The sequence below is a fragment of the Peromyscus eremicus genome, chromosome 3 (assembly GCF_949786415.1).
Source record: "Peromyscus eremicus chromosome 3, PerEre_H2_v1, whole genome shotgun sequence".
Lineage (NCBI taxonomy): Eukaryota > Metazoa > Chordata > Mammalia > Rodentia > Cricetidae > Peromyscus > Peromyscus eremicus.
In genome coordinates this window covers 92,149,866-92,164,730 of record NC_081418.1, presented here as the reverse complement: position 1 = coordinate 92,164,730, position 14,865 = coordinate 92,149,866, and the positions used below count along the sequence as shown (strand labels likewise).

The 14,865-nt window shown below is 35.7% G+C and overlaps 1 protein-coding gene across 1 annotated transcript in view; it reads right to left on the bottom strand.

The window, feature by feature from the left end:
* The window catches only part of Lrrtm4 (leucine rich repeat transmembrane neuronal 4), a 777,896-nt gene that overhangs the window by 739,801 nt on the left and 23,230 nt on the right, over positions 1 to 14,865 (bottom strand). The window lies entirely within an intron of this gene.

The window sequence follows — 14,865 nt, the reverse complement described above, 5'->3', positions numbered from 1 at the left end:
CTTTTAGCAGACATACTGTTCCATTGGCTCTTATAAACTTTCCAACCCCCTTCAGTGATTTTCTCTGATCTTTAAGTGCAGTTATGTTATAGCTGTATCAGTTGGGATTGGGCACCCCGTAGTCAGTTCTTATCCAAATTTTGACCAGTAGTGGATTTCTGTAATGATTCCAATCTTCTGCAAAATGAAATTTCTTTGATGAGGAGTAAAATCCACACTAACAGCATTATCATAAGCAAGACCTGCACAATGGTAACACCAGGTTGCATCCCAGTATTGATGGGGGAAGTCTCACAAGGCACTACTGAAGAGCTACAAGCATGTAATGACTAATTAAAAAAAAAAGAGAATCAATGTTCTGCAGGGACAAGCCTCAGATCTCAAGTGATTGGTCCTAAACCAATCTACATATTAGCAACACTAAATGAACACAGCAAGTTATATTTAAATATACAAACGTACCTCTGTCTCTCTCCCTGAGTGTGGATGTGGACTGTGGATATAAATATGGAGAAAGAGATAGAGGGAGAGCGAGGGGGACATGGAGAGGGAGAGAGAGAGGGTAGGTATGGGGAGAGAAAGGGGGATACAATAGTAATAGTTAATGAAGAAGAGGACATATAAGGATATTTTTGAAACAGATAAGCCCAGGCACAAGCTGATTATGAAAAGTGAGATACCCGATCCTTGAATCCAGACTGTACTTTTCAAAGTAACAAGCATCAAAAGCTTTCATGGTGTATTCACTTAATCCCCAAAATAAGGTGCCTGAAATTGGCCAGATGGTCATCAATACAAGAGAGCACTCAGCTATAGAATTTGAAACAGCAATTTTAAAGAAACTTGATGGGGAAAAGTTTTATGAAAAAGAGAGAAATGAGTTCAAATACTCTGAAAAAGAAATTTAACAAAATGGTAGAATTGATTTAAAAAGAGCCCCAAGTCCTTGAGTTAAGAACACACAGTGATATTAAAAGTGTAACAGTGGATATTGATAGTTGTATCAGCCAACCACAGAAGAGAATCTAAAGTCTAAGACAGGTTGTGTTGACAATATGTAGCTAGAGAACAAAAGGACAACTTAACCAGAATGGAGGAAAGCTTTGGGGGAAGCGCCGTGCCAGTGTTAACAAAGCAAGCATCCAGATTATTGGGGTTCAAGTGGAGTAGCTTCATCACATTCAGTCACTGACACTTCACAGTAGCCTGTAACAGAAATCTTGAAAGGTCTTATTAATAGAAAAAACCCAGAGCAAGATATTGAGGTGAAAGCTGAAAGATCAGAGAACCAAGAACAAACCACAGCCAACCTCACCTTGCCAACTCCTCTGCTGATCCATGAATCCTCAGACTGAAAGCCTCTGAGTCCTCACCCCTGAGGGTCTCAGTTGAACTGCTGCTTAGTTCCTGTCTCCTCATGCCTTATATACCATTTTCTACCCAGCCATGTCACTTCCTGGGATTAAAGGCATTTGTTCTTGCCAAGCAAAGGCATGAGATCTCAAGTGCAGAGATAAAGGGTGTGTGCAGCCACTACCTGACTCTGTTCCCAGTGTGGCCTTGAACTCACAGAGATCCAAGTGATAGGATTAAGAGTGTGTGCCCCCACTGTTTGGTCTCTATGTCTAATCTAGTGGCTGGCTCTGTCCTCTGATTCCCAGATAAGTTTATTAGGGTACACAATATATCACCACAGTAGCCTGTTATAATTAAAATATATTTTAAACCTCATGGTGACCACAAAACAACTATCTATAATAAACAAGCAATAAGCACACCAAAAAAAAAATCAAGAAACAAGTTATCAAACACTCTCATTACTGGAATAAATGCCCTAATCACAGGAGGACACTGAAAGAGAGAAGGAATTAGCAATTAGAATACCACTAGATGTCAAGTCAGAAATGTCTGTAGTTAGGGGTTGGAGAGATGGTTCAGTGGATAAGTGTGCTTGCTATTCTTCCACAGGACATGAACTATATTGCTAGTACCTACTTCAGGCAGCTCACAACCGTCTACATGTAACTGTAGTTCCAGGGATCTAGTGCCCCTTCTGACCCTTGTGGGCACCTTTCCATACCTGCACATGCACACAGATACACTGCACGTATAATTTTTAGAAGTCTATAATTATGTCTTTGCCAATAACTATCTTAAATACTAATAAATTAAGTTCTCAAGTTCAGTCATATGGACTCAATGGATGCCATCTACAACAAAGTCTAATTTTACATGCCCTGAAAGATGCTCACTTCTTCACTAAGTATTTACACAGAAAAAGAGTGAAAGATGTGATAAGATATTTTATGGCAATAGAATCCAGAGGATAAAAGCAGGAACAGCTGCTCATGTGCTTCATGTTGAGACACAAAATCACACAACACAAACTTAGGAAACCCATAGTGAGAGCCAGACTCAGTAAGAATAGTGCCAGATTAGCACCCTGATTTTGTCAATGGATGGATCATTCAACCAGACTTTCAAAAGACACAAAATTAAATTGCACCCCAAACCTGTGAGAGTATTTTCATAATACTCCATAGAAAACCTGCCCATAGAATCTTCTCAGGATGATATGATTGACCACAAAGCAAGACTCAAGAGATTCTTGTAAAACTGAACTGAAGATAATTATATTTTCTGGGAACCCACAACAAGAACTATTTGGAATCTATTTAATTACATTAAAATAAATATTACTTTTCAATAATCAGCATATATCAAACAGGCAGTAAGATCTCAGAAAAATAACCTAGGTCAAACTCAGAGGACCAAGGAAAGAAAAAAAGAAGAAAAATTACTAAAAGGAAAGAGATTGTGAACATTATTGAAAGAAACATGAAGAGATAAATTAAATTATTAGTAATATGAAGAACTGATTCTTCTAGATGAACAAAATAAAAAACAAACCCTTAGCTTGACTAAGGGGTGGGGAGGAGACTTAACTAAGTAAAATCAAAGATCACAACAAAGAAGACATTAGAACTGATATACCAGTAAAACAAAGATTATCAGAGATGAATCCACACAATGGTATACAACAAAATTTGATCAACCAGAAGACATGGCCCATTTCCCAGACACATTTACCTCACTAATATTGAATCATGAAGACACAGAGAAACTTAACAGCCCAATAGCATGTAATGAGATTGAATAAGTAATAAAATGTCTCTCAGCAAAGATAAAAAATTAGACTTAGACCAGAATGATTTATATTAACTTCCACTAAACATTTAAAGAACTACCACCAATTTTCCTTAAATGTAAAACAGAATAGTAAGGGTGTCCCAGTTTCATTACGCAAAGTTAGTGTAACTTTGGTACCATGTCCAGATGATAATGTTCTTAATTAATATTAATGTCTAAATCCTTAGCGTAGTGGTAATGAGCCAACTTTACAGACATGAAAATATTATTCAACACAACCAAGTGCTATACATGATTGTTTCAATTCAATCATGTCACTCATCATGCAAACTGTGCAAAGGACCAATACCACAGATTTACAATATATTCAGAAAAAGGATCTGGTGAAATGCAACAACATTTCATAGTAAAAATACTGAAGAAATTCAGTGTAAAATTATATAATGCAATTAATAGGTTTTTCCCCCCTGGGGAACATGCATGCATATGAATGTGTGAGTACATATGCGCACATATATCTATGCAGAAGCCAGAGCAAGGAGCTAGGCTATCTTTCTCAATGGCTCACCAAAACTTGAAATAGGGTTGATCATTGAACTATGAGCTTTCCTATTTGGCTACTTTGGTTGGCCAGCAAACTCTCTGGATCCACCTGTCTGTGGCCCCCATGGCTGTGGTTACAGGCACATGCATCTCTGCTTGGCTTTTTATGGATGCTAGAAATTCTAAACGGGGTCCTCACGCTTGTAGACCAAGTACTATTACACACTGAATCATCTCCTCAGCCCTAATAAAGTTCATTTATATATAAAAAGTAAGAAAGCCAGGCAGCGGTGGAGCGCACCTTTAATCCTAGCACTCAGGAGGCAGAGGCAGGCAGATCTCTGTGAGTTTGAGGCCAGCCTGGTCTACAAAGTGAGCTCCAAAGCTACACAGAGAAACCCTGTCTCGAAAAACACCCCCCCCCAAAAAAAAAAACGTAAGAAGAGAGCAAGTGTTATACTGAGTGGGGAAGAGGTGAAAGACCTCTCTGTAAAACTAGAAAAAATCAAGGATGCTCACTTTAAGCACTGTAATTCTAAATAATGCTGAAACTCCTAAAAAAAAAAAAAATACAGACAGATAAAAACCATAAAATAACAAGAATCCAAACTGAAAGATGTCTAATTACCACTGCTGAAGAATGACATGATCCTATATATCAAATGATTCCAGTGAGGGCTGGAGATACAGCTTAGTGGTTAAGAGCACACACTACTCTTGCAGAGGACCCAAGTTCAGTTCTCAGCACTTAATGTAAGGCAATTCACATACACATACATATGCCGAAACATTCAAATAAATAAAACTAAAATAAATCGTTTTAAAAATAAAATTGAAAAGTCATCATAAATATGATATAAAAATGTACTAGACCTAGTAAAGAAATTCAGCATGTTTTCAAGAACCTACAAAAACAGCTGCACTAGAATATGTCAACAGCAGCTGGGCGGTGGTGGTGCACGCCTTTAATCCCAGCACTCGGGAGGCAGAGCCAGGTGGATCTCTGTGAGTTCGAGGCCAGCCTGGACTACCAAGTGAGTTCCAGAAAAGGCGCAAAGCTACACAGAGAAACCCTGTCTCGAAAAAAACCAAAAAAAAAAAAAAAAAAAAAAGAATATGTCAACAGCAAGTGAGCTGTAATAGAAAGTTGAATATAAATTTCATTTAGATTATGTACAAAAAGTAACACCTAATAATAAATTAACTAAAGATATGAAAATCATCTAAAGATAAAAAATTACAAAATACTAATTAAATAAATTGGAAAAGACACAAATACACAGAGAAGCAGGGAGGGAGATCAATCATGAAAGGCACCTTTATTCATAAACTGGAAGGATGTGTATTAATAATTTTGGTATAAAAATGAATCTATGATTTAACATAATGGCTATTAAAACATTGAAGAAATTCCTCAATGAAGTAGAAGTAAACAGCTCTAAAATTTGGGTGAAAAAATTCTGAGTAACAATATCATCTTGTCATCTTGAGCAAAGCACAAATCAAGTGGCATTGTGATCCCTGTTACCAAAATACACAAAAAATTAGAGTGATCAGAGGACCATGGCACTGGCATAAACCTGGATACTTATATCTAAAGAACACATGAGCTATTACAAATAATGCTGCTATGAACATAGTTGTGCCTTATGGTATGATTGAGCATTCCTTGGGAATATGTCCATGAGTGGTATAGCTGGGTCTTGGGGGAGATTGATTCTCAATTTTCTAAGAAAGCACCATATAGCAGCATTATTTGTAATAGCCAGAACCTGGAAACAATCTAGATGCCCTTCAACTGAAGAATGGATAAGTAAAATGTGGTACATATACACAATGGAGTACTACTCAGCAGAGAAAAACAATGACAACATGAGGTTTGCAGGCAAATGGATGGATTGAGGAAAAATCACTCTGAGTGAGGTAACCCAGACTCAGAAAGACAAACATGGTATATACTCACTCATAGGTGGATACTAGATGTAAAACAAAGGATGACTAGACTGCTACTCACAACTCCAGGGAGGCTACCTAGTAAAGAGGACCCTAAGAAAGACACAGGGATCTCCCAACGACAGAGAAATGGATGAGATCTACCTGAGCAACCTGGATGTGTGGGGGGGGGTAATGAAGGGCAAGGGTCTGGGGAAAGAGAGCTTAGGGGAGTGGGAGATCCCAGCTGGATCAAGAACAGAGAGGGAGAACAAGGAAAAAGAGACCATGATAAATGAAGACCCCATGAGAATAGGAAGAAACAAAGTCCTAGAGAGGTCCCCAGAAATCCACAAAGATACCCCCACAATAGACTACTGGTAATGGTCGAGAGACAGCCCCAATTGACCTACTCTGGTGATAGGATGACCAAACACCCTAACTGTCATGCTAGATCTCTCATTCAATGACTGATGGAAGCAGATGCAGAGATCCATGGCCAGGCCTCAGGTGGAGTTCTGGGAGTTCAATCGGCGAGAAAGAGGAGGGATTGTATGAGCGAGAGTGGTTGAGACCATGAGTGGAAAAAGCACAGGGACAAATAGCCAAACTAGTGGAAACACATGAACTATGAACCAATAGCTGAGGAGTCGCCAACTGGATCAGGCCCTCTGGATGTGAGACAGTCGATTAGCTTGAACTGTTTGGGAGGCCCCCAGCCAGTGGGACCGGGACCTGTCCTTAGTGCATGAGCTGGCTGTTTGGAGCCTGGGGCCTATGCAGGGACACTTTACTCAACCTGGGTGAAGGAAGGAGAGGACTGGACCTGCCTCTACTGAATCTACCAGGCTGAGCTGAATCCCCAGGGGAGTCCTTGCCCTGGAGGAGATGGGAATGGAGGGGGTGAGTTGGGGGGAGAGCGTGGGGGTGGGAGGAGGGAGGACAGGGGAATCCATGGCTAATATGTAAAATAAAATTAAATTATATATAAAAAAGAACAGATGAGCAGAACACAGGACCACAGCTAACTAATGACAAACAAACTGTCAAGCAGGCTTTCCAGAGACAGGACAATTGATTCTATAAATGCTACTGTGGAACTGGATCTCTATGTGCAGAAGAAGCACATTACATCACTACTTTTCACAAGCTACATAAACGAACTCAGAAAGTATGGGGTATTTAAACATAACACCTGCACCTAAAAACCTCCAGAAGAAAAGAGACAATTTTGTAGACATCAAAGTCCATGAAGCTGGTACTGCACAAGACACAATAGAGGATGAGACAGACAGGGTCATATAAAGTACACAAGTTTGATAAAGTACTTGGCAAGACAGAGGCACCACCAGAAAAGGACATACAATCTGTTTGACAAATGATTAATATGCAGAACATGTAAGCCATTTCATAATTTCAAGTACCATTAATACACAAATTAAAAATGGCACCAAACCTAAGAAAGATACACAGATGAGTATCAAGCAGATGAAAGATGTGTTAACATCACTGATCATCGAAGAATCACACGTGGAACCCACAGTGAGGTATCACCTCAATCCAGGAGCATGGCTGGAATCTCCAGGCCAAAAGTCAACCTCATCCTACCTTAAGAAATAAAAAGTAGCCGGGCGGTGGTGGCGCACGCCTTTAATCCCAGCACTCGGGAGGCAGAGCCAGGCGGATCTCTGTGAGTTCGAGGCCAGCCTGGACTACCAAGTGAGTTCCAGGAAAGGCGCAAAGCTACACAGAGAAACCCTGTCTCGAAAAACCAAAAAAAAAAAAAAAAAAAAAAAAAAAAGAAAGAAAAAGTAAACTAAAATGAAATAGAAGGAAAGGGAAAAAAAGAGCATATTGAAACTTTAATGAAGTTTTAAAGTCAGATAATTGTACATAAACTAGCAATATGACAACTTGGTACTTAGGAGAAAGACAGACGAAGATGGATTAATTCCTAATACTAGACCCCGATCAATTTCAGTAGTGAAAAGAACTGAAATGAAACTTCTCTTTCTATTTATTCACTTAAAGTCTTTGCCATTGTATGAGGCTTGTTCTAGGAAGGATCTTATATCAAATACTGAATGATTTCAGTATGAGATGAAGGACTTTAATAAACTTATCAACTTGTATCTCTACAATATTCAATAAAAAGGATGTTACACAGACCCTACTACTCTAACAGGGTTATGAATAAGCAATACATCAAGGATGGGTCAAATGGTCTCCTGCTATCTTGATTTTTCAGTAGTAGTCTGTGATACTTATCTTCAAAATTGCCTTTTGTCTAAGATTCTACATTCTCCCTGAGCACATGGAAACATTACTATTTGGGAGCAGATAGCTCATGTGCTATTTCCTTAGGTAGTCTTTCAAATTTTCAATTAAAGACAACTGTAACACAATATTTATAGCTTGATCTTAGTAGTCAGCTTTATGGTGATGGTGGAACAGTACTTTGATATTAAGATACTAAAAAACAAAAAACAAAAAAACAACAACAACAAAAAAAAAACCTTTTCTATTATAGACTTGCTTGTAACTGCACAAATCAACAGGACCATAACTAAGAACAGCTTGTTTAAAAATAAAAATGAAGTAAGCTTATTTCATCTTTTTTTTTTTACAACAAATACCATGTTGCTCAGACTAGCCTCGGGTTCCTGTGTTCAAGTAACTCTCCTGTCTCTAAACTAAGGACAAGAAGTATAATACTTCATTTTAACAAATAACTGAAAGAAACACAATTTGCGTTTCCAAAATGCTTGCACCTCTCAGAAGTTTCTTGATTTTGAAAACTCAGACTATACTGCCTTGAAATAATTATCATGGCCTCAGAACAGGCTTTAATAATTTAGTATTTCAAAGAGAACAACTGGAAAGCATTGTAGACAATCCTATTGCTATAATAAATGTGAAGTCCTCAATTTCTAAGCTCTATTTTCATGTATTCCTCCCACTCTTCTTCTGTCCTGGGATTCTTGGTACTGAATGGAAATTTAAAAGCTGATAGAATAGATAAGATTTGTTCAAAGGACATGATCTCTCTCCTGTGAAGAACACATAGTGTCATCTGAATTTTAGATAAATTTAGGTACTACAAAACTGAATTTATTCAACTGGTATATAAACACACTATATTATAAAACATGTCATGTCTATTATAACACAGTAGCTTGATCAGTGTGTTTTAAATTTGGGTAGATTAGAAAAATGGAAATCATAACATATGACTAGGATATTTGTAGATGTAAATAGTCTAGGCCTTTCTGAAAATCTACAATGGCATATAACCAATCAAACCTGTTATGTTTTCCTCAAAATCTTTACCGAAAACAAATATGTGTGAAGCATTTTGAATAGTAATGAACAGTAAAACAAGGAAAAACAATCCGTTTATAGATAGTAAATGTCTTTCTGAAACCATTAGGTAACACAGGCAGCCTATGCTAGTTCCAAAGGTTTATCTTAAATAAGTACAGTCTGCGTTGTGAAAGAATGACCCCTAAAAGCAGACAAATAAGCATGTCATACCCCCGCTTACTGTCCACGATTTCCAGCACAATGTAGGCATCATAACACAAGTAAAACTCTCAGATCTTCAGCTTGTGATTTTCCCACATTACATGTCTACAAAGTCACAAATCAGAAATGAAAAAAAATGTGCCTAAGAAGAATTTGGGACTGGGTCTTGCTGATTTGGAAGCATGAAGGGAGCAAAGAGCAAGTTCCATGCCTGGAAGTATCCAGAATTGACATCATTTAAGCCAGTGTTGTTTAAATATTTAATTGAAGATGGAGTGCCTGACTAGATGAGAGACAACTTTATGAGGTGAAAAGTGAGGAATTGTGGGATTAAAGAATGTAAAGGCACATTGATAATACATTATATATTTGAGTATATTGCTTACACAGAACTCAAAGTAAAAAAGAAAATAATTGAAAATGTTAAAAAATACAGCACAGTAAAGAAGCACATCTCTATAGAGACCTCAGTTCTGCTAATAAGTGGGCATGCACAGACACAAGAACAAAATGCTGGGCTGTTGAACGTTCAGACCACAGGAAGAAACCCATGTCATAGCACATTTTTGTTGTTGTGAGAATGTGCTGATGATAGCTCAAATTATAAATTATTCATGTTTCTTTATGTCTTGCTGTACAAAGTAAGAATATCAGAGCAAGTGTAAGAAGATATGGGGGAGCTATAAGAAGACCTGGGAGTATGCTCCTGATTACAGTAAAGGGTGCCCAGTAAGAAAGTTGGCTGGTAATTTGAACAGCCTGCACCTGTTTCTAATCAACTTGCACAGCTGCTGCAGACAGACAACACAACATAACAGCAAGATGCAGTGGTCAGCCCGGATGCTCTGTGTCTTTGCAAAACCTGTATGTGCAAATCATGAGCATGCTAACAAATACTAATGTGTAGCATAAATGAAAGCTATACTGTCCTCATGATTATTGTTAAGTGCCAACTGCTAAGGAAATGGATCCATTTGTTCTTTTCCAAAATGTCCTTGTATGATAAGTCAAGGTTACTCTAAAGAATTTAATCGAGCCATCTGCGAGGTGTGCATAAGTTCAAATAAAATCCCAGTCAGTTAGGCCATTACATCAAATTTTCAAAAAAAAACATAATTATGTGATGATCATCTAAGAAGAAACATGCTCTAAATATGAGGAGTTACAGAGAAAAACAAGTTGTTGAAAATCGAAGTGACACTGGAGAATTAAAAAAAAATAATTATCTGAGTGAAAGAGCAAGAAAGAAATGAGGAAGGAAATGATGAGAAGCAATCACAAAAAAGAAGGGAAATGAAGGTAACAGTGAAGGGCAATCCCAATGAAACAAAAGCAGAATAAAGCCACATTACAGACAGAAAGAGAAAGTAAAAAAAAATCAAGATGAATAATTAAATGGAAATTAGATATGTGAATTGTAAAACTATACAATGTCTTGCAAATACTCCCATTCCTAAAAATTTGAATTGTGCCTGAATTTAATGATGATGAAAGTGAAATTCCATGTCATGCAGTGAAATAATACTTCCTATGGATTAGTGATACAGAACTCCACAGAAAAATTCAATACAAGGGGTAGAAAGAAAACATTACGGACAGAACCAAAGAATTCTAGTGGAAAACAAAATGAAGAAATAATAAAATGAATAGGAGTATATATAAAAACATAAATGTCATGGTAATAACTTGGTCATGAGAGAAGTAAACAATATCAAATTCTTTGTTTTATAGTAAAGAGAAAATTTTACTTTTTTTCAGTTTTCACTCATATAATTAAGTTTTTAAAAGGTTCCTTTTAGAAATATAAAGGCAATGTTTTAAGAACACATAATAAGATATGCTTTCTGAAATGAGTTTGATTATTTACTCAAGTAATATATAAAATTGCTCAGTAAAGAAAAGAAAGGGGGAAAATGGAAGCATAAATCATATGATTATATTATAAAACATGAAAAATTGTCAAACATAAAAGATTAAATTCAAATGATTAGGAGTTACAATACAAATTAATCATATATAACTCTATTTACAAGGATATTCACAAAAATTTGGTAGAACTAAACCACATTAAATACTATATATATATATATATATATATATATATAATTTTAAAATGTTTTTGAAAGTAAAAATCAAAATTAATATGCAATTGCATAAAACTTTGGTAACAATAATTTTCCTAGATAAGATACATCTATATCTTTATATTTTGTATTTCTTAGAAGGAGGACGAACACATACTTATGAGTTTTTCTTTATTATATAGTTTTGTTAATGTGTATGGGGGTGCAAATCTGTGTTCAGATAACCCACAGAGGTTAGAATGTGGCATCAGAAAGCTTAGAGCTGGAATTACAGGCAGGTGTGAGCCACAGATGTAGGGGCTGTAACCAAGCTCTGGTCCTCAACAAGAGCAGAAAGCACTCATAATAACTGATCCAGCCCTCAAATCTACATAAGAATATTTATAATGTTAGAATTTAGAGATTATAAAATAACAGTGTACAGACACAGGTGCAGTCATGCTATGAAAGGAAAAAGAAAATATAATCCTCAGTTAGGATAGATCAACAAACAATGGGCAAGCCAAAATTATGAAATTTAAGTACTTGGAGGGGCAATTAATTAAAAATTGTGTAATTGAAGCAAATAATACATTTATGCTCAAATCCAAGGATACTAGAATTTGTTTTTCTTTAGTAAACAAAGACAGATTTCATATGTTTCAGTTAAAGCAAATTATGTAATAAAGCTGTAAATTAACTGCAATTATTGTTAAAGACCTATATATCTGCAGCTACAAGCAAAATGATAATTTTTCTTCATAAATTCCAAAACAGAAAACAAAACAGCAAATGAAATTTATTTGAAAACTATTTCTCATAAGAAATATACCCACTAGAATTTATGTGTTGAAGATAAAAACCAGAACTGTAATCAGAAACTGTGTTAGGGTCTTATATGATTTCATTATACAACAGAGCAGGAAACTTTTAAAAGAAAATTTGCATTTATTGTGAAACAATCTCTGGAAAATATGGTTTAATAAAAGATACGGGTTCAAAAAAATAATCAGGCAATAAATTAACCACTAGTAAGAAATCAGAAACTATAGCCATCAAATATATCTTCAATTCATTTTTGAAACAAGGATAAATATTTCTTGTCGAAACAAAAATGAATAAATAAGGATTTGTTGTTGTTATTCATGTAAGAAATATACTAGGCATCAGTATTTAAGGAAAATGTGATATCAAAGGGAAGGAAATGTTTTATAAGACCATGAATAGAAAAACTATAAATTTTATTGTATTTAAATTTTTCAGTTTAGTAAATACCCCCTCCCAAAAGCTAATGAATAGCAAAAGTTGTAGGGGTGATCAATGTCAGCTTTTATATATAAGGACATAGAAATAATGTAAAGTTTTATAATTAATTGTTTTATAATTAATTGTGTTAATAAAGAAGTCAAACAAACTAGTGCTAACCAGATTTAATTGCAGATATTGATAAAATCACTTTTCTAGCAATTCACTTTAGCCACACAGAATCAAGATATTCTTTGAAATAGACATTTCTGTATCTTGTAAATAGATTTACTAGTCAATTAATGTTGACTGAAAGTTAAGAATCTTCATAGCTCTGCTTTATTAATGGGTTTGTACAAATCACCTCTACTGATGGGACATATCTATGTAGTAAACTTTATTATTTGCTTCTGATAACATCCTCATGAAAATAGGGAAAATTTCTCTTAATATTGTAAACAAGAAAAAAAAACATTTTCAGCTAATGTCTGTGACTTCGTTCTGTATAATTGGGATCACAGACACCCTCTGCACTTCTGCTCAAGGAGACAAAAATTTATATGAGGAGAAAGTAATACTACATTTTTAAAAAGTATATAAGATAAAGACATAGCTTTGAAAGACTTTTGGTTTGTGTTTCTTCCTTAAATTCCCTTGGCAATCTACCACCCAGTTTTCAGCTACAAATTTAACCTTGATCTTTTTCATTGCTGTAATATCTCATTATCTACATTGATTCATGATTATCTGTCAGTCATGCTAGTGATCCCTCAGCCCACAGATCTTTACCATTGAGACATGACTCAAACGCTTTCTGTAGATTTGGGACATTAGATCAGAAAAGCATAAAGGAAGTTTAGCAATGCACCCAGTCTCTCCCCATTATTACTTTTAGGTCTTACCTAGCAAGATTCCCAGATCTCTAGTTTTGTTTTTCTTGTCTCCTTTTTATTCTGTCTGGCCCAGCCAGAGGGTCTTCTTTAAAACTCTATATGCATTTTTGGCAGCTTTGGGGAACCATAATAGGTAGAGATATGCTGCTGCATTATTTAAAGTAAGAATTATATGTTTTAGAAAACCTTTGTGTTGATACAGAAAAAGAAAAAAAGAAAACAAAAACCATGTGAACAAGACTGAATGTCCTCCCCCCTCTTTAGATGTTTCCATATATCCTTTCATTCCCACCAACACTAGATTGTTGTGGGTTAGTATGAAATTACTGCAGATTTGTTTTAAGATGCATAGTCACTCAAGATGTTCCCTTTCTGTCTCTCCCTCCCCATTAAGCATAAATACTTTGAGATGAACAAATGTAGCAGTGTGTGATCTTGTACTGTGCTTCCCATTTAAGCTTATAAGACATAGAGTCAAAGCAGTGTGAATGTATGATGTAACTCTTGTTCCTTTGATGTATGGACAATAATCATCTTTTGATAAAACCTCTATGCTTTTTCTTTTGAACTACCTGTTAAGTATCGCGTGATATCAGTTGTTCTGTGTGGGTTTATATTGAGACTGTATTTCATTGGTTCTTATGACATTCACATGTTCATAAGTTCACAACACATTGTATAATAAGTTTTGTAATACTTGAAGCAAGGAAATATATCATCTGTCTTTGCAGTTTCCCTTTGATTATTCTTGGTCCTTTGTATTTTGGTAAGAAATTCAGAATTTTAAAATATGTCTGCTAGGATTTTCCAAAATAGAATTTCAGTTTTGATCTTATTGGATACATAGATCAGGCTGGGAAAGCTGACATCTTGAAGTCTTCTAAACCAACTTACACTCTGTGCATTTATCTTGGCTGTATTTTATGGCTTTGAGAAGTCTTAGGTACATTTGTCAGATTTATCCTAAGTGTTTCCTGTTTTCAGTGATGTCATACATAATAGTTTTGAATTTGTTTTGGTTAGTCTTAGTTCAAAAAATATTTTGTTATATAAAAATTGTTTGCTGTAATCTTGCTCACTCATATTAGTGGGTACCTTAACATATTGCTTTACATTCTCTAAAGTTTTTACATTGCAATTAGAACATAAAAGTAATTTGACATTTCTCAACTATTCCAGATTTATTTTATTTCTTTCTTCATCTTCTTCAATTAGCCAAACAGTCTCTTTAAAGTGAATGGAGTGGTGAGCCTAGGCATCTACAGCTACCTCTGATCTTAAACAGAAACTGCTCTTTAGACCCTGATACATCATCAGTAATCATTTTTATTACAAATTTTTCTGTCAGGTTAAGGAAGTTTCCTTCTATCCTAGTTTCACGATAGTTTTTCTTTTTTAATAGGAGATATATGTTGGATTTTGTCAACTGCTTAATTTGCATATGTTGAGGTGATTAGATGCCAATTACATGATGAGTTTGATGCATTGAGTTGATGGTTGATATCCCAACCAGC